We start from the raw sequence: 19,733 nt of genomic DNA, 5'->3' as shown, positions 1-19,733 counted from the left end.
ATTACGACTAATGTTCATGAATGGCAGCACAGCAGGCCAATCACCAGACTGATGTACAGATTTTCAGTCAGGGCGGATTTGATAGGAACGAAAATGCTCCTGCTGTTTTACGAATTTGCGCTCCAGACCACAACTCCAAATGTAGTTCCAAAGAGTCTAGGCCGCAGACAAGATGGTTGCAATAGTTCATCTGTCCTCCTTCTAACCAAAACGTAGCCATCACTGGCACCTAGACAGAACCGGCTTTTGTCAGAAAACACAACAGACCTCCACTCGGCCCTCCAAAGAGCTCTCGCTTGAGATCACTGAAGTCAAAAATGGCGGTGATTTGGAGTCAGTGGAACGGACGCTCAGGTCGTTTGGCTCGTAGTATCCTTGAAGTAAACGATTTGCAACAGTTCTTCGTGTCACGGTGGTGTCAACTACTACTCGAATTGCTGCTGGAGGTACAATACGATGCGCCACAGCCATACATGGAACACGACGGTCTTCACTCACGGTAGCGCCGCGTGTCAGTATAAGCTCCAATCTTATTGCGACCGAACTTTCCCGTGACCACTATTGCCAGCAGTCACATACACTGGGTACTTTCTTGCAAAATCGTTCGGCAGTATCGCGGAAGGAACATCCAGCTTCCCGTAACTCTCTTAAACGAAGTCGTTCAGACTGAATGAGCTCTTGACTAACATGAACGTTCCACGTCCCACCTCAGACGCAACTAACGACCGTTATATACGTATTTAAAGCAATCCAGATTTGGATCCTCCGAGTGCGGATGGCGTGAATTTTTAATAAACGTCATCTTTCAGATCAGATGTAGTAACACGCCTACCACCTTTCGTTTATCTCGCACAACTCCTTGGTGTACGGTTTTCTTCCGTCGGTGTATTCTGAGCTTACCACAGTCGTAGACTATTGTAAATTACTCGCCGTGTTTTCACGCGCTTTGTTGATTGACGTGAGACTCGTTCCAGGAGTCTGTTAAAATTTCTCTTATTTCCACATCATTCACATGTACGCAATATACACTCAATAGTTTTTTCTAAGTTGAATACTGCAAACATGTGTGAAACAACAACCACTATAACCTGAAATATTCCCATAACTCTTTACATGTGAAATTAAAATAAAAGATTGCCAACCGCCAACGTCTTTCCTGGGACAACTCACGTAATTGCCGCTAATTTCGTGTGGAATGAATATCCAGAATGTATTGCACAAGGATGTCATTATGATGATCTTTGCTAACACATAGTCCGCTATTGCTTTCACAGTCCAAGCGTTAATTCAGGAATTCGCGTTCAAAGCTATGGGATTTAGAGCAAGCTGCGTGAGGTCAGCGTTACTTGGGAGTTTGGAACACCTCCGAACGCGTAAGTAAAGGCATTCCACTCAATGAGAAAAACCAAGAGCAACCTGGTTTACAAGAAAAGACGAAACTACAAACTGGCAAAATATGTACTGAAGCAGTGTAAGGACTGCGCAGGGAAGGAACAAAGGAATAGTGAACTAAAGTTAAAGCCGAGGTTCAAGGAAAAGGGGAGCAGAGATGAAATGGCATTATCCGCATATGGTCGATATGACAGGAAGAAGGAGAATCTAAGTAATAAAGATAATTCAAATAATAATAGGAAGAACTGAAAACATTCCAGTTGAATGGAAAACATCATCAATCCACCCGCTACATAAAAAGGGAGACAAACAAATGTCAGTAATTACAGAGGAGTGTAACTTCTGCCAGTGGCATACAAAATATTATCAAAAATTCTCCTCAACAGAGTGGTACTTACTTTAGACAAACAACTAGGAGAATATCTGGGTGGTTTTCGAAAGGGAAGATCCTGTGCAGAACTAATTTTTAACTTAAAGTCAGTAATTCGCCATAGAATGATAACCAGCAAAAACAATACCAGTGTCATTTATAGAGTTTAAGCAAACATTTGATTATATAGACAGAGAAACGATTGATAAGGTCATAAGAGAATTTGGTGTTAAATCAAAACTAGCAAACATAATTCGTGAAACACTAACAGGTACAGTAACCAAAGTCATATTTATGGGAGAAGTATCTCAGCATTTCGAAATAAAAACTGGTGTTAGACAAGGTGATGGTTTATCACCCTTACTGTTTAACTGTATTCTAGAAAAAATTGTAAGGGTCTGGAATTCGGAGCTAAAAAGTCACAAAATTGAACCAATAACTCTGGGAAGGAAAACAAAAGGAATTAAGGTAAACTGCTTGGCTTTTGCGGATGATTTCGCAATACTTTCAGAAAACCTGACAGAAGCAGTTGCTCAAATAAACATTCTGGAAAAATTAGCAGACAGAACTGGACTCAAAATTTCAGCTGAAAAAACAAAATTAATGACAAATATAAAAAATGCACCAAAATACATAGAAACACAAATAGGTAAAATAGAGCGAGTAAATAAATTTAAATTTCTTGGAGAAACTACGCAACAGAATGGACTAGAAACATCTGCAATGGATATAAGAATTAACAAAATGGAAAGAGCATATGGTTTGACCAAAAATATTTACAACAAGAAATGTATATCAAATTGTATCGAGTGGATGGACGTGTGCGGTTATGAAGACAACCTCACGAATCCATGGATCGTGCATGTCGGCAGCAGACTGTTGAAGATGGTAGAGACTATGTAATGGTGTGGAGCAAGTGCAGTTGGGGTGATATGGCACCCCTGATAGTCTAGATACGACTCTGACGGGTGACACGTACGTAAGCATCCATTCATGTCCATTGTGCATTCCGACGGACTTGGGCAATTCCAGCAGGACAATGCGGCACCTCGCACTTAAAGAATTGCTACAGAGTGGCTCCAGGATCACTCTTCTGAGTTTAAACATTTCCGCTGGCTACCAGATCCCTGACATGAGCATTATTGAGCCTATCTGGGATGCCTTGCAACGTGCTGTTCCGAAAAGATCTCCACCCCCTCGTACTCTAACGGATTCATAGTGTCAATTCCTTCCAGCACTACTTCAGACGTTAGTCGAGCACATTCCACGTCGTGTAGCTTCACTTCTGCGTGGTCGCGTGGGCCCTGCATGATATTAGGCAGGTGTACCAGTTTCTTTGTCTCTTCAGTGTAGGACATAGGGAATCCTCATCCTTATGTTCTTCATCTTGAAGAATCGTCTTAGGAGTGCCTACATCCTTGCTGCGTTTTATTTGAGGAGTTTTGTCATGAAGTTTAGCTTTACCATGGGCTATTTCTTAGAAATCACATTTTTATGCAGAACATACAGATTTTCTTTTAAAGTGTTTTCTTTTCTGTCGTGGAGGCCTGTTGTTCGCATTGGAACTCATCTTTCACTGGAGTGTCTGTCATTATTGCTGAAGTTCTTTATCGTTAATTTCTGTCCGTTTTCTTGGTTACCATTTCTCAAATGGCTGGACTTCTTCAGGCGTTGAGTGATACTGTTGGTCTGCTGAAGTGACGTTCAACTTACTGGGCGTTATTTTGAGAGTATAGGCCTACCATTGTGTTCTTGACCATTTCAAGGGCAGCTTCAGCAATGAACCCACAACCAACACCTTTAATACCACGTCTGTCTCCTGTGTACGAAATTAAAATCGCTTGCAAGTTACCGGTTTAAAATCAGTGTAAGACACAATCTACTTGTGTAAAAATGTATTGGGTATGCTTTAGACTTTTATTACGAGTGCACGGATTAAATAAAAGAACTTACATAAAATACAGCGGGGCAGGTTGGCCAGGTGGGCAGGCGTGCCCCTGTTTAAGTGGGTCGTTATACCCGAATTATTCTAGTTCCTTTATGAAAACATTTTAATCATTTATGGCCATAAACAGTATTAAAATAATCAATAACATATGGCTTAAATTATTGTACTTAGTTGTTTATCACGAGTACATAACAAAATATCTTGAGTAAGCAAAATTTACCTTCACTAATAAGAAAAGATAAAATGCATGCCCACACTTGCTCGACAATTTAACTGCGTTGACTTATATGCGGAGAAATGACGGTATTGTTGTTGCCAGCCTCCTTGGTCGGTGGCTTATTACGACGGCAGTTTAACGGTATAACACGAATTGGCCATCGTACCCCCATGGCTAATGTTACACAGCCTTTTCGATTCACTGAGCATATAATTTACATGCTTATGCCATCTACTGATATCTGAAGAAGTTTTCTGTAAACTAGTGCGCCGGAGCCTATAGCGCAACAGATCCTAATGTGAAATTCGACAATATCTCATATTACGTGTATACTAGCGATCCATATCTAATTCGTATACGTAGCATAATATACAGCAAGATAGCTTGTCTTATGAGATGGCAATGGTAAACTTTTAAGGGTCACTGGTAAGGATATGATTGAAGTTCGGAGAAAAACGTAACTGAATATTTTCACTGTCATAGAAATTAAACCATTTAAGCAGGGCACTCGACGAATGTTCTCAGGAGGCACGGACGTTATCTGTTCCATATTTAATCGGAGTCTGGAGTGACATCTCGTGGTAACGACGGCTGCCACCCACCACGTCACCCTCTTCACTCGACTGCAGCGCCACTTTGGCGTGAGATACGGCCTCTTACCGTACTCCTAAATTACAGCGCCATTTGCCGCAGTCCGACAGACTGCAAGATAGTTCAGCATGACTTACGGACGCCTGGCAGCAGCCTGATTCCAGCGCTAGTCCAATACAATCTACATCTTCTGTGTGACCTTTTACGTTATTTCGCTTCAGACGCCTTAAACATTAACTCAGTACCAAAAGATCTGAGTATATCAGCGTAATATTTGATGCCACGAATACTAGAATACATCACAGCAGATATGCTCCAACCGCCCCCCGCCCCGCCCCCAGTACACCTCCTGCATTATGCCAATGGCACCATCTTCCTTGCCCTCGTTCCTACCCTTCAACGGTCCCAACGCTGTCTCCAGAATCACCTTTACCTTTTTGCTGCATGGTGTGACCAGTGGCTCCTGAAAATCAATACTCCCAAGATCCAGGCAATCATCATTGGTGGTACTACTCACTCCTTCCGGCTCCTTGATTTTTCCCTTACCATCAGTGTCTATCCTGTCCGCCTCTCCCCCACCCTCACCTACCTTGGCCTCACCATTGACCATCACCTCACCTGAATCCCTCATCCCACTTTATCCAATCCAAAGCCCACAACCGCCTCTGGCTCCTTAAACTCCTCTCAGGTCGGACATGGTGGTCGAATCCCTCTACCATCTTCCACACCTACAAGTCCTTAATCTGTCCCATGCTCTGTTATGCCAGACCTGCCAGGATATCTGCCCCCCCCCCCCCCCGCCAAATTCCCTCCAGATCCTTGAGCTACATGCACTCTGCATTGCCTTCCGTATGTGCCCCCTGCCCCTGCCACCCATGCAGATCCTCTATGACCTGATTTCTTTCCCCCATCTGCTCCCTTTCTTAGAACGTATCTGTATTCTCTACAACTTCCGCCACCTTGATCCCCCTCATCCCATGGTCGCTCCTCTCCTCTCCAACCCCCACCCACTGCCGCACCTTCACCGTTGTGTCTTCCCTACCTTCCACCTTTACACACTTCATGTTCTTTCCCAAGGTGGCTTCCACCAACTCCCTCTCCCAGGTGATGCCCTCTCTCCCTCCATTTATCCCTCCTATCAACTCTGATCCTCACCTTCCCCTCCCTCCCTATGTCATTTTCCTGGGCTCCCCCTCCCCCTTCCATCCTGTTTTTCCCTGCCTACCCTCTCTTTGACTCCATTCTCTCCCCAGAGTCCTTTTGCCTTCTCCTCCACTGCCTTCCCCACTCCTTCTCGTGTGCACCCTGCCTCTTCCGTTTTATGTGTCCTCTCCCTCCATTGGCAGCCCCCTCTTGCTTTTTCCATCCTCCCCCATTTTACCCTCATCTGTCTGGGTCCCACCCCCCCTCCCATCTGTCTTTGTGTCTACTGTATAGTGCAGTGTTTGCAGTGTTTACGTGAGTGTTCAGTGTTGTGTGTTTTTAAGTGTTGCAAACAGACACCATCCTGTCACTAGGTGTGTTTCTTAACTCATGCGAACAGAAACAAGACTGTCGCCATGTTTTTTTTTTTAGTTGTTCCTGTCTAATTATTATGTGTTTTAATCAGCATCACCAACCGTTTGTTTTTATATTTTAACTTACGCATCTTTTCACCATGTTACAGTTTTAAACAGTCACCGTTTTATCACCTGTTTCTAGTGTTTGTTATCTACTCATTATGTTTTTAACGCTTCCGTAGGCTGCAGAGCGGCATATTACGCTGCTGCCAGTCCACCCCACCCCCATCTGGGGAGGGTGGGGGAATCGAAATTAAATAAAGAAAAAAAAAAAGAAACAAGGGATCACGATGTGTATGTGCAGTAGCAAGGCGCGCAGCTGACGTCGTAGTGAGCCCAATCAGCTCTCTCTGGCTCGCAACTGCCATAACACATTGTGTTGTAATTGCATTTACGATCCAAAACAAGGTTGTGTAACGCAGTGTGATTTAGTGACTGGTGATTGAGTTCAGAATGACGCCGTAATTATCAATATATTGAGGGATTTTTTAGAGTAAGTTTTGAATTGAAAAATAATAGTTTCCTGCGCGACCTGCATTTGAACTAACAACAGTACACAACTAAGTAATTAAGAAATTATGTTTCATATATTTCCTAAAAATAATGAGACGAAAAGGAAATGGATAAATGTTTGTAAACATGAAGATTCGTTTTCAGATGAAAATGTTCGTGTCTGCACAATTACACTCCTGGAAATGGAAAAAAGAACACATTGACACCGGTGTGTCAGACCCACCATACTTGCTCCGGACACTGCGAGAGGGCTGTACAAGCAATGATCACACGCACGGCACAGCGGACACACCAGGAACCGCGGTGTTGGCCGTCGAATGGCGCTAGCTGCGCAGCATTTGTGCACCGCCGCCGTCAGTGTCAGCCAGTTTGCCGTGGCATACGGAGCTCCATCGCAGTCTTTAACACTGGTAGCATGCCGCGACAGCGTGGACGTGAACCGTATGTGCAGTTGACGGACTTTGAGCGAGGGCGTATAGTGGGCATGCGGGAGGCCGGGTGGACGTACCGCCGAATTGCTCAACACGTGGGGCGTGAGGTCTCCACAGTACATCGATGTTGTCGCCAGTGGTCGGCGGAAGGTGCACGTGCCCGTCGACCTGGGACCGGACCGCAGCGACGCACGGATGCACGCCAAGACTGTAGGATCCTACGCAGTGCCGTAGGGGACCGCACCGCCACTTCCCAGCAAATTAGGGACACTGTTGCTCCTGGGGTATCGGCGAGGACCATTCGCAACCGTCTCCATGAAGCTGGGCTACGGTCCCGCACACCGTTAGGCCGTCTTCCGCTCACGCCCCAACATCGTGCAGCCCGCCTCCAGTGGTGTCGCGACAGGCGTGAATGGAGGGACGAATGGAGACTCGTCTTCAGCGATGAGAGTCGCTTCTGCCTTGGTGCCAATGATGGTCGTATGCGTGTTTGGCGCCGTGCAGGTGAGCGCCACAATCAGGACTGCATACGACCGAGGCACACAGGGCCAACACCTGGCATCATGGTGTGGGGAGCGATCTCCTACACTGGCCGTACACCACTGGTGATCATCGAGGGGACACTGAATAGTGCACGGTACATCCAAACCGTCATCGAACCCATCGTTCTACCATTCCTAGACCGGCAAGGGAACTTGCTGTTCCAACAGGACAATGCACGTCCGCATGTATCCCGTGCCACCCAACGTGCTCTAGAAGGTGTAAGTCAACTACCCTGGCCAGCAAGATCTCCGGATCTGTCCCCCATTGAGCATGTTTGGGACTGGATGAAGCGTCGTCTCACGCGGTCTGCACGTCCAGCACGAACGCTGGTCCAACTGAGGCGCCAGGTGGAAATGGCTTGGCAAACCGTTCCACAGGACTACATCCAGCATCTCTACGATCGTCTCCATGGGAGAATAGCAGCCTGCATTGCTGCGAAAGGTGGATATACACTGTACTAGTGCCGACATTGTGCATGCTCTGTTGCCTGTGTCTATGTGCCTGTGGTTCTGTCAGTGTGATCATGTGATGTATCTGACCCCAGGAATGTGTCAATAAAGTTTCCCCTTCCTGGGACAATGAATTCACGGTGTTCTTATTTCAATTTCCAGGAGTGTATTTTTACTTATTGGAATTATGAAAGGGATTTGAAAAGTGAACTGTTGACTATTCCTTCGAAACTCAAGCTGTTCCAAGTTAAATTTATCATCCTCCGGGCTGATTTAGGTCGTAGTAATGAGCCTAATAATGAGAGAATTACTAGTGCACAAATACGAAGCTACCGTAAAGAAGTACAACATATTTTACAGGTAAATATACTTCCAGCTAATGAAGAAATTATAACTAGATAAAAGGTTAACCGTAGATACTAACACTGCTGAGAATGCGACATAAAAGACATAAAAGGCATAAAAGATCTTTGGCAAAAGAATGTAAATTTTCAGGATCGACTCTCTCGATGTAGGGCTGAGTAACTGAAAGTAAAACATGTACAAAAAGTGATTCAGTTTTCTTTGTCTAACTGTCTGGTTTTGAAAAGACGGTGTACCAACTGGTCTCTGAAGGTATTGCAAAGGCTGTGGCTTTACTTTTTCCACCTTATAAATCGCTATCTTTTATCAGAAAGGGGTTGAAGTATCCTATTCCTAGTGAAGTCACTATTAAAAGCAAGACGTAGGTCACTTAGCGTTTCACCAAGTACCATCGATTTTGAAAACTCAGTCAGACTTATAAACAAAATTTGAAAAAGATGTAGTTTGAAGGCTTTACACTAGCATTTCACCGATGATAGAAAAAATACCTTGATTAATATAACGCTTAATAATAACAACAACAATATGATACGCTAAACCCTTGAAACTCTCGATGCCTTGAACATGTGTCTGCCACTTGCTTATAAGCTTCAGTGCAGTCCACTGTAGCGAGAGGGTTCACAGTGACGTCACAGTTCACAGTCCGTCTGCGCGTGACCCCTACCGTATATTCTAATATCCGTGTGTGACACGATCTGCATCACAGGTCGTTAAGGAGGTCGGCCGTTTCTTCTCGGTAGCGGTAGCGGGTGACAGCTTGGCGCTGCAGTCAAGTGTCCTTGTGTTTGTCTTCCGTGCTCACTCTGTCCATTAGTGACATCCCTATTATAATTTCTATAGTAGTTTCTGAGATTATTCTGAACGTACCGACAAAAGCAATGGTTGGTGGATTTTAATTTACATATGCAGAGACATATGTAGAAGAAGATTAGTCGTTGTTCAATAAGCTACTAAAATTACGTCCCACTAACGTACATCACACACTGAAGATACGGTGAATGCCTTTAAAGCATTTGTAAGTCAATAATGTTGGCGCATATCCCTGTCAAAATGTAAGCTAGCGCTTTTTGCTCCCTATACAAAGGTTAAGAAAACGTGCCATAAGTGACGTGGGCTGCAAACTGCTTCGTACAACGTAAGTCTGCCGTACTATTATCCAAAGTTCACTACGCTTTCTAATGTAGAATAATTTATACGCTATGTTCGAATAAACACTCTGATGGACATAGGATCGTGTTGGCCCACTTTTCAAACACGTTACAGCAGTGATTTTGCTTGGCTGAATTCTGCTGTCTTTCCCAGGTTTCCACAAGTATGTGCCACCAGATGTCTAATCACAGATCATTAAATTCCCGCAAATTACGAGACGGTGGTTTGCGGGCAAGCAGCTAATAGCCAATATGTGTTCAGTAGGCACAGATCAAGGGCATTCGCTTGCCAAGACATCGATGTGACTTCAATATCACGTTCCTCAAACCTCTGCAGCACGATTCTAGCCTTGTGTCGCGAGAGTTATCTTACTGGAAGATAACACTTCAGCAACGGAGGGGTGCAGGTGGTCCACAGTAATGTTGACGTAGTTCCCAGCTGTCGTGGTGTCTTCAAGTACTAGCGTAGGTCCCATAGAAGACTAGCTCAATGTACCCCACTACATAATTCTGCTCTCACCGGCCTACATCTGTAGTGTGGTGCAAGTTTCAAGCAGCGATTCGCCTGGATGTCGCCTTGTAAGAACACAGCCATCGACATAGTGCAACAAGAAATTCGATTCATTCGACAAGCGACACATTTCTATTGATCTACGGTGAAAACTTAGTGATTCTGTGCCCACTACAATCGTGAATGACTATGTCGTTGGGTCAGCGTAGAGGTCGTGAGATGTGGAACTCCATGTTCAATAATGGCCATTGAACAGTGTTCTCCAAAATACTTGTGCCTGCACCAGCATTGTACTCTGTCGTCATATCTGTCACAGAACGCTGCCTATTCTGGATTATACAGCGGGGCATCCTCCGACTGCTACGTTTTGTGATGAGACATGGTCGTCCAATACCTTACGACCTAGTCGTCATTTAACCATCCATAACCCCTTTCCATAGGTGCTCGCGACAGTCGTACTCCAACAGGCGACCAGCTTCGCCGTTTCAGAGATTCTCGTTTCCTGCCGCAGCACCAAAACAATGTGCTATTTGTCAAAACCGCTTATATCAGAGGATTACACATTTGCGGCCCTGATCTTCGCTATAATGACTGCCCATTCTTCTCTCTTCAGCTCACACTGCTTCTTTATGGTTTCACGTGCCCACAACACCACCAGGAGGCATTCAACTTCGCCAGTGGTAATGGTCATATTTACTTTTATGTTTTTAAATTTGTGGTAATGTCTTGTGGGAACAAACTGCTGAGGTCATCGGTACCTAAGCCTACACACTACTTAATCTAACTTGAAATACACTTCTAGCCATTAAAGTTGCTACACCAAGAAGAAATGCAGATGATAAACGGGTATTCATTGGACAAATGTATTATACTAGAACTGACATGTGATTACATTTTCACGCAGTTTGGGTTCATAGATCCTGAGGAATCAGTAGCCAGAACAATCAACTCTGGCCGTAATAACGTCCTTGATACACATGGACATTGAGTCAAACAGAGCTTGGATGGAGTGTACAGGTACTGCTGCCCATTCACCTTCAACACGATACCACAGTTCATCAAGAGTAGTGACTGGCGTATTGTGACGAGCCAGTTGCTCGGCTACCATTGACCAAACGTTTTCGATTGGTGAGAGATATGGAGAATGTGCTGGCCGGGCAGCAGTCGAACATTTTCTGTATCCAGAAAGGCCCGTACAGGACCTGCAACATGCGGTTGTGCATTATCCTGCTGAAATGTAGGGTTTCGCAGGGATCGAATGAGGGGTAGAGCCACGGGTCGTAACACATCCGAAATGTAACGTCCACTGTTCAAAGTGCCGTCAATGCGAAAAAGAAGTGAGCGAGACGTGTAACCAATGGCACCGCATACCATCATGCCATGGCGATGAGGAATACACGCTTCCAATGTGCGTTCATCGCGATGTCGCCAAACACGGATGCGATCATCATGATGCTATAAACAGAACCTGGATTCATCCGAAAAAATGACGTTTTGCCATTCGTGCACCCAGGTTCGTCGTTGACTACACCATCGCAGGCGCTCCTGTCTGTGATGCAGCGTCAAGGGTAACCGCAGCCATGGTCTTCGAGCTGATAGTCCATGCTGCTGCAAACATTGTCTAACTGTTCGTGCAGATGGTTGTTGTCTTGCAAACGTCCCCATCTGTAGACTCAGGGATAGAGACGTGTCTGCACGATCCGTTACAGCCATGCGGATAAGATGCCTGTCATCTCGACTGCTACTGATACGAGGCCGTTGGGATGCAGCACCGCGTTCCATATTACGCTCCTGAACCCACCGATTCCATATTCTGCTAACAGTCATTGGATCTCGACCAACGCGACCAGCAACGTCGTGATACGATAAACCCCAATCGCGATAGGTTACAATCCGACCTTTATCAAAGACGGAAACGTGATCGTACGCATTTCTCCTCCTTACACGGGGCATCACAACAACGTTTCACCAGGAAACGCCGGTCAACTGCTGTTTGTGTATGAGAAATCGGTTGGAAACTTCCCTCGTGTCAGCACGTTGTAGGAGTCGCCACCGGCGCCAACCTTGTGTGAATGCTCTGAAAAGCTAATCATTTGCATATCACAGCATCTTCTTCCTGTCAGTTAGATTTCGCGTCTGTAGCACGTCATCTTCGTCGTGTAGCAATTTTAATGGCCAATAGTGTAACTTACGCTACGGACAACACACACACACCCATGCCCGAGGGAGGACTCGAACCTCCGACGGGGGCACTGCACGGACCGTGACAAACCGCCCAAGACCGCGCGGCTACTCTGCGCGGAAATGGTCACAGTGCTATGGGATATACGTATTTGATTGACGTTGCAGTATCACAGGTTAAAGTAATTGTGTCATAACCCACTGAAAATGTGAAATGCTGGTATATTAGTAACAGGTGTAGCCGCCAGATTTTTTAAATCAAGCATGCAAACGAGCATGTATTGTGTTGTACAGGTGCCGGACGTCGGTTTGTGGGACAAAGTTCCACGCCTGTTGCACCTGGTTGGTTAATACTGGGACTATTAATGATGTTTGTGGATGAAGCTGGAGTTATCAACCAATGATGCCCCAAACGTGCTCAACTGGAGACAGATCTGCTGATCGAGCAGGTCATGGTAACAATTCGACACTCTGTACAGCAATCTGGGTTAAAACACCGCTACGTGGGCGAGCGTTACCCTGTGTTCTTGAGTATCAAAGGAACAGATCTAGCAATTAAACCACAACTAACAGCATTAGGATCAAGTCTGTCTGTTATAAATGAGGACAGAAAGTCTTTATCGGTGAAAATGTCCCCTGTTTAGGGTAGAGATGCCTGTCAATTTGAGTCCAGCCAGTATATTTCTGAGCACTATTGCTTTTGGTAGCGGTGTTTTCGTACTGCCTGGGGGGTCGTGTATTGTCTTTGATCGCTTGTTTGTCATCACCCACGCATCGCACGCTGACTTTGCAGAGTTATTAAAAGGACCATAAACATTTCTGAAAAAATGTGTTGTGTTGAAAAACAGGCAATGGATATTGTAGTAGTAGTGTAAACATTACTGAAGGTGTAATGTGAATGAGAGGATCAGTGCAAGAAAATTAATGGTGGAATGATGTGACTTGTGGTTGAAGGGGGTGTTATTGCGTTGGAAAATAGACAGAATGTTGTGCAACAATGAAGTAAATGACACCTACTGTGATTTATCAGAAAATTAACTAGTGTATGCAAACTAACTAGTTAGGGAAAATTTGCCATATCATTAACGTATATGTGCAGCAGGATTTAGAACATATATTGTGTTCGAACATTATGAATTACCTCGAAGAGAATGACCTATTGACATGTAGTCAACACGGATTTAGAAAACATCGTTCCTGTCAAACACAACAGCTCTTTAATCACAAGAAGTTTGGAATGCATTGGCAAGGGATTTCAAATTGATTTCGTATTTCTAGATTTCCAGAAGGCTTTCGAACCCATACCTCGCAAGCACCTTGCAATAAAATTTCGTGGTTATGGAATATCATCTCAGTTATGCGTCTGGATTTGAGGTTTCCTATCAGTGAGGCCATTGTTGCTAGTAACTGACGGAAAGTCATCGAGTAAAACAGAAGCAATTTCTGGCGTTACCCAAGGTAGGGTTATAGGCCCTCTGCTGTTGCTTATCTATATAAATCTTTTAGGAGACAATCTGAGCAGCAGTTTGAGGTTATTCGCAGATGAAGCTGTCGTTTACTGGCTAGTGAAGTCATCAGACTTTTTTGGCTACCGTGATCTAGAAAAGACGAAAGTAGTATACCGTCCTCCTTGCAGAAATCTGCTAATTCAGAGGATAAGTAAAAACTACTGTCGTCGACTAGTAACGAGGAAGGATTGTCTTTGGAACATCGAGCATGTGATACAGAATGTTTTATGTTGTGACAATACCATTACGTATATCGCTTTGCGACAATGACTAAAATTGACAGTTTAAGATTGTTAACTGTGTTGTACTGAAATACAGCGTTAGTGGCCTCTGGTGTAAGATTCATAGAGTTCCCTCCGGTGAGACAGGCCGGAGAGGGTACAGTAACGGGACTGGGTGGTCGCAGTGCCGTGAATGCGGAAAGAAATAAGCTCTCACCTTCTGGGCTGCTGGTTCAAAGAAATGTTGCGGTAACATGCTGTCCGATTTCCGGTGTCCGCAAGGTGGCACGGCCTTGGAAGATAGCTGGGTGACCACAGGTCCATGAGCATTTCTGGTGAGCCGAAACTGCGCTTCCTGCAGGCGGTTGAAAATATGCGACACCCACATTCTACTGTGTTCAGTGCGGGACAGATACAGAATCTAACTGTCCGTTTGATGTCAGCCAATCTGTAGGGTAGTCGGCATAAGTGCTGCAGCGTAACTGTCTGAAACAACGAGTCGCGACATACCTGTTGCATACATAGTGTACCGACCTGTGGCCAGTTAGTGGGCACACTGTAAGCGATAGTAGAGAAGCTTTTGGAGGCTTCCCCGGCGTTTCATGGTGTTGAGAGGAGTTCTTGGTTGTGAGTGTGGCGAAAGTTGTATACCCACCAGGTGGTAGTTTTCTGGAAACGGAGAGGAACCTTAGTCGATGCGAAGACAGGTGGCCGACAGGTAACTTCGAGAGAGCGAGGCACCTGGTCGCAGCCTGGAAGTTTGCGCTGAATCGATCGAGTAAGTCTCGCCTTTTTAGCGCAAGCGCGGCTTTTACTCCGAGCAGCTCACAATTTGCGAGGTAAATTCTGCAACTTGTGTTGCATTTTCAGTGATTTCACTTGTCTGCATCGTGGATCCGATTTCAACTTGCGGTTGCGAGCTGCACAGAGTTTGGAAAGCCAATCACAGTTCCATAGCAACCTTCTATTCAATTACGGGTACCAACCACTTGTTAGAACGACAGTGTCCCTCAAGTTAGCTTTGCTGAAACGATTATTTATTGCAGTTTTGTGCACATACACGTGTATTCCATTGTGGAAGTTGATTTTGTTTTATTTTTGCAGAGACAATTTATTTATTATCTTAGCATTAAACAAGAAATTATTCATACATTCATTTTCTACAAAATATTCACTTTACTTGAGAAACAATTTAGGGAAAATAAATCTAGTATTTAATTGATGTTTATCTCCTTTTCTTTAGCAGTACAACAAATTATGTCAGGCGACCCACAATAAATAAATTTGACCGATTTATGCCGCATAACTGAAATGTGCTCTTGTTGTGACGAGTTTCTGTTGTAAGGAAGTTGGCTCTGTACGGCAGAATATATGTGTAGTAGGAAACTTGATTAATTTACATGATAAACGATTGATGAGAATTGCTCTCCTTTAAATTTAACTGTTTCGGAATCACACAGCACTTCAATTTCTGTGATAAGCAATTTGCTGGGTTAATACAATCTAAGGCTTACGGCCATTTACAAAGAGTTTATTTGATGAACACGTAAGTGTGCCAGGCGCATAGCGCTTTCCACTGCCAAGCCACAGCATGTCACGCTCACACAGCGACGGCCCTACGAGCTGAACATTTCAATGAATATTTCAAGAAGCTATTTTCTGTCATCCACCAGGAGAAATCCGCACAAGCTCTGCTCCCAGTAGGACCGATTCTGATAAAATGGGGCTTGAAGTTAACCATAAGGGATATGAAAAATGGAGGTACACTATTACCATTTGTACTAACAGTGCCATAGTGAAAAGCCATCCTCTTTCAGCAGATGTTATCCACCCTATTTGATGCAAATCCTTCCGAACGAGTGAGTCCAGTTGCATCTACACTCCTGGAAATTGAAATAAGAACACCGTGAATTCATTGTCCCAGGAAGGGGAAACTTTATTGACACATTCCTGGGGTCAGATACATCACATAATCACACTGACAGAACCACAAGCACATAGACACAGGCAACAGAGCATGCACAATGTCGGCACTAGTACAGTGTATATCCACCTTTCGCAGCAATGCAGGCTGCTATTCTCCCATGGAGACGATCGTAGAGATGCTGGATGTAGTCCTGTGGAACGGCTTGCCAAGCCATTTCCACCTGGCGCCTCAGTTGGACCAGCGTTCGTGCTGGACGTGCAGACCGCGTGAGACGACGCTTCATCCAGTCCCAAACATGCTCAATGGGGGACAGATCCGGAGATCTTGCTGGCCAGGGTAGTTCTAGAGCACGTTGGGTGGCACGGGATACATGCGGACGTGCATTGTCCTGTTGGAACAGCAAGTTCCCTTGCCGATCTAGGAATGGTAGAACGATGGGTTCGATGACGGTTTGGATGTACCGTGCACTATTCAGTGGCCCCTCGACGATCACCAGTGGTGTACGGCCAGTGTAGGAGATCGCTCCCCACACCATGATGCCGGGTGTTGGCCCTGTGTGCCTCGGTCGTATGCAGTCCTGATTGCGGCGCTCACCTGCACGGCGCCAAACACGCATACGACCATCACTGGCACCAAGGCGGAAGCGACTCTCATCGCTGAAGACGACACGTCTCCATTCGTCCCTCTATTCACGCCTGTCGCGACACCACTGGAGGCGGGCTGCACGATGTTGGGGCGTGAGCGGAAGACGGCCTAACGGTGTGCGGGACCGTAGCCCAGCTTCATGGAGACGGTTGCGAATGGTCCTCGCCGATACCCCAGGAGCAACAGTGTCCCTAATTTGCTGGGAAGTGGTGGTGCGGTCCCCTACGGCACTGCGTACGATCCTACGGTCTTGGCGTGCATCCGTGCGTCGCTGCGATCCGGTCCCTGGTCGACGGGCACGTGCACCTTCCGCCGACCACTGGCGACAACATCGATGTACTGTGGAGACCTCACGCCCCACGTGTTGAGCAATTCGGCGGTACGTCCACCCGGCCTCCCGCATGCCCACTATACGCCCTCGCTCAAAGTCCGTCAACTGCACATACGGTTCACGTCCACGCTGTCGCGGCATGCTACCAGTGTTAAAGACTGCGATGGAGCTCCGTATGCCACGGCAAACTGGCTGACACTGACGGCGGCGGTGCACAAATGCTGCGCAGCTAGCGCCATTCGACGGCCAACACCGCGGTTCCTGGTGTGTCCGCTGTGCCGTGCGTGTGATCATTGCTTGTACAGCCCTCTCGCAGTGTCCGGAGCAAGTATGGTGGGTCTGACACACCGGTGTCAATGTGTTCTTTTTTCCATTTCCAGGAGTGTACATTCTAGATGACACCAGGGCTCAGTTTTAGTCTTGTCCATTCATTGTTAGGTTGTCAAGAAACAATTCTGTGTTGTGATTGTTGAAGCTAGTGTATCGTGCCAAACTACACTCATGCTCATAAGTTAAGGATGATTGCAGAATATGGTGCCACACAACGTGGCACTACACAAACCTGGCGCTAATAGCACCAGCCCGAGGTCGGCAATCTGCGGTTCGCAAGCCACATGGTGCTCTTTAGATGTGAAGCTGCGGCTCTTTAGTTCCATATGCTGATATTGTTTATTTTATAAGAAAAAATATTTTTTAATCGTTCTGAATCGATTAACGAGGATTAGGCACCATTTCTACCCCTCACAATCAGCCCATTGTTCTCTCTTTTCACCGCACCCCTCTCCCGTGGCACTCGTCACTGTCGCACCTTGATAAGCATGTTCTGAGTTCTGACAAGTCCGTTCACGCCAGTCGGCGATCACCGCACACGGGAGGCGACCACAGAGTCAGACAAACAGTGTTTCGTGTCTGAATTATTCATTTTAATAATTCAATTGTTGGAGAATTATTTATTTTATCAAGGTAAGTGTTTTTAATTGCGAAATATCAATGTAAAATGTTTTTTGATAGATTATATTTTAAGCCGAGCTTTTCGTATGCTTTTACGTAGGTATACGTTGACATAGTAAATAATCGCAAAACTTGTCATCTGCTGTTTTGGATACCTGAATAATGGTTTTAAAAATTTATCCAAACTTTCTAAAACCATGCAAAGTCAACGCTCCCATTGAATTTTTTCGCTCGAATGTATGTTATCGTCTTTTTCTTTTTTAAGTACATGTTACATTGTTTAGTAAAGTTCAAATTTTCTACTTGAATAACCATACAAAGCCATCGCTCCCACTGAATTTGTTTGCTAAATTGTTTGTTATTGAAGTACAAGTAAGTGTCGTAAGTGTATTTTCAATTGTTTCAATATTTTATTTGAATAATAAGTGATTATGTAATAATACCATATATATATTATCTAAGTTGTTGTAAAAACACTACTTATTGTATATGAATAAATATATATTTTTCTTATAAATGAATAGATTAGTTTTTTCGTCAAAAAACTTCATTTATGCAAGTACTATTTATTGTTGGCAAGAAAATTTTTTTGTGGCGCTTTAAAAACTTGGAAATTTTATAAACCGTAATTTCAGAAGGTTGCTGATCCCTGGAATAGGCACATACGGAACACACACAACACAGACCTGTAAGTCCACAGTATTGGTGATAAGTTGAGAGAACCGTCCCGAATCACATGTGCTTGAAAACGCCACTGTTTCCTGCGTATGTACCCCGAATCAATATGGGATATGATCACCATGTACACGTACGCAGGCCGCTCAACGGGTTGGCACACTCTGGATCACGTGATAGAGCAGCTGCTGGGGTAAGGCCGCCCATTCTTGCACCAGTGCCTGTCGAAGCTCCTGAAGTGTCGCAGGGGTTTGAAGACGTGCAGCTTCACATCGACCGAGAGCAACCCAGACGTACTCGGTGGGGTTTAGGTCTGGAGAACAGGTTGGCCACTCCATTTGCCTGATATCTTCTGTTTCAAGGTACTCCTCTACGATGGCAATTCGGTGGGGCCGTGCGTTATCATCCATCAGGAGGAAGGTCGGACCCACTGCACCCCTTTAAAGGTGGACATACTGGTGCCAAATGACGTCCCGATACACCTGACATGTTACAGTTTCTCTGTCAAACACATGCAGGGGTATACGTGAACCAATCATAATCCCACCCCACACCATCAAACCACGATCTCCATACAGTTCCCTTTCAAGGACATTAATGGGTTGCTATCTGGTTCCTGCTTCACGCCAGACGAAAATCCGGCGAGAATCACTGTTCAGACCACATCTGGACTCGTCCGTGGACATAACCTGGGACCACTGTTCCAATGACCAGGTACTGTGTTCTTGACACCAGGATTTATGGGCTGTACTGTGACCAGGGGTCAGTGTAATGTACCTTGCAGGTCTCCGGGCGAATAAACCATGTCTGTTCAGTCGTCTGCAGACTGTGTGTCTGGAGACAATTGTTCCAGTGACTGCCATAAGGTCCCGAGCAAGGCTACCTGCAGTATTCCGTAGTTGTCTGCGGGTACTGATGGTGAGACATCGGTCTTCTTGTGGTGTTGTACTCCGTGGACGTCCCGTACTGAAGCGCCTAGACACGTTTCCTGTCTGCTGGAATAGTTGCCGTAACCTTGAGATCACGCTTTGCGGCACACGGAGGGCCCGTGCTACGACCTGCTGTGTTTGAGCAGCCTCCAGTCGCCCTAGTGTTCTACCTCTCATAACATCATCAACTTCTTTGAGTTATTTTCAACACACAGTCACCATCAGCACATATGAAAACGTCTGCACACTTATTCGCTACACTGTACTCTGACGAGTACGAGTTCGAGTGTGTATGTCGACTGCTGCCAGCGCTAGGTGCGACGACCGCAG

This window comes from Schistocerca americana, chromosome 1 (genome assembly GCF_021461395.2).
Source record: "Schistocerca americana isolate TAMUIC-IGC-003095 chromosome 1, iqSchAmer2.1, whole genome shotgun sequence".
In the NCBI taxonomy this organism is placed as follows: domain Eukaryota; kingdom Metazoa; phylum Arthropoda; class Insecta; order Orthoptera; family Acrididae; genus Schistocerca; species Schistocerca americana.
This window is presented reverse-complemented; position numbering follows the sequence as displayed.